The sequence below is a fragment of the Spermophilus citellus genome (assembly GCF_964194105.1).
Source record: "Spermophilus citellus genome assembly, chromosome: 2".
NCBI lineage: Eukaryota > Metazoa > Chordata > Mammalia > Rodentia > Sciuridae > Spermophilus > Spermophilus citellus.
The window spans coordinates 84727662-84729351 of NC_138183.1; the positions used below are offsets into that span (position 1 = coordinate 84727662).

Here is a 1690-nt window from a genome sequence, read left to right on the forward strand (position 1 = left end):
AGGCACTGAGTTCAAAGAAATGCCAGGGTTGGTCAGGTTACTCTGAGATCAAAGAGTTCTGGGATTGGTTGGAGAGACAAGCTCATAACTGAGCACACCCTGGCATGCGAGGTCACATGAAAAATGAGGGTTGAAACTGAGCTGAAGAGGAAGGAAAGCAGGGAGGAGCAAGCGGGGGAAAGGGCAGGGGGAGAAAAGAGAAGATCAAGGAGACAAGAAGGGAAAAGAGTAAGTGATTAGGATAAGGTAGACCAGTGTAAAAACCAGGAAAAGAACCAAGAAGGGAAAGTGAGAACACGAAACCAAAGACGCAAACCAAGAGATGATCCTCCAATGTAGCCAGAGGTGCCAGTGCCAGCCCAGCCCTGGCCAGGGACGGCCCATAGTGTAACAGCATGGCTCTGGATCCGTTTGAGGCCTCCAAGGGGGTCACTAAGGAGGTGCACACCCAGGCACAGAATGCTGAGTACATGAGGAACTTCCAGGTGACCTGAAAGGGCTTCAAGCTGGTGATGGCATCCTGTACCAAGTTTACATGGCCCTGAAGGAGGAGATTGAGAGCAACAATGACAACCCCATCTACACCCCCCTCTACTTCCCAGAGGAGCTGCTTGGCAAGATAGCCCAGGAGCAGTACATGGCCTTCTAGTATGTGCCAAACTGGCAGAAGGCCAGCCCCTATGCTTCAGCCATGCAGCTGTATGAGAGGCAACTTAAATTGGGTGAGAGCAAAGAGCCCAAGCTGCTGGTGACCCACCTGCGTCACTTGTCTGGGGGCCAGGTCCTCAAGAAGATTTCTCAGAAGGGCCTGGACCTGCCCAGCTCCCTCGGGGGCCTGTCCTTCTTCACCTTCCCCAACATGCCAGCACCACCACGTTCAACCAGGTCAACTTCTGGCAATGAACACTCTGGAGAAGAACCCTGAGGTCAGGCAGGGGGTCATCAAAGAGGCCAAGACCTCATTCCTACTAAATATTCACCTGTTTGAGGAGTTGCAGGAGCTGCTGACCCAGGACCCTGAAGACGAGAGCCCCTCACAGAAATTCGGGCTTTGCCACTGTGCCAGCAGCTGGGTGTAAGACTCCATCCCTGCAGAGACTCCCAGCAGCCTCTTCTAGGCACCTCTCATCTGATGGGTTCAAACTCTCAGCTTCCTGGTGGTCAAGGTTGCCATGGGGTTTTAGGCTTTGTGAATACAAGCATGCTGGACCCCAGAGACATGAGCTCTGTACAGTGAAGGGCCTTCTTTCTGCAGAGTGGGAAATCTCTTGGCCAGCTTCCTTATTTGGGGTTCTGGAGGCTTTATGGGCTTCCAACCCTCTCCCACTGTCCTTCTTTCCCTGGAGGCATCTTCTCCAACCAAAAGCACACCCAGTGGCCTGAACTTCCAAACTTGGCATCCCCATTTCCTGCAGTAGAGCCAAGGAGAACTGTCTTGACCCTCCCTGTGGCCTTGGTTCAGTGTTCTTGTTGACATCACCACAGTTACTTTCCTATGGGCTGTGACTATTTTTATGTCTATATATAGAGATGTTGTGTCTTGTGTTTGTTGTATTTTTGTTGGAGCCACTCTTTGTTCACCTTTCAGTCTGAGCTGTGTGGTATTTTATCTTGTTCTATTGTATGTATGTATGTATGCATGTATGTATTCTAATCAGTCATATAGAAAACTTCTAGAACTAGTAAATAA

General features: G+C 50.4%; 1 pseudogene across 1 annotated transcript; it reads left to right on the forward strand.

The window, feature by feature from the left end:
• Window positions 1-535: 535 nt before the first annotated feature.
• On the forward strand, window positions 536-1079 carry LOC308641542 (heme oxygenase 1-like; annotated as a pseudogene). Its single transcript has one exon. The product of its transcript is annotated as a heme oxygenase 1-like (transcript).
• Window positions 1080-1690: the final 611 nt, after the last annotated feature.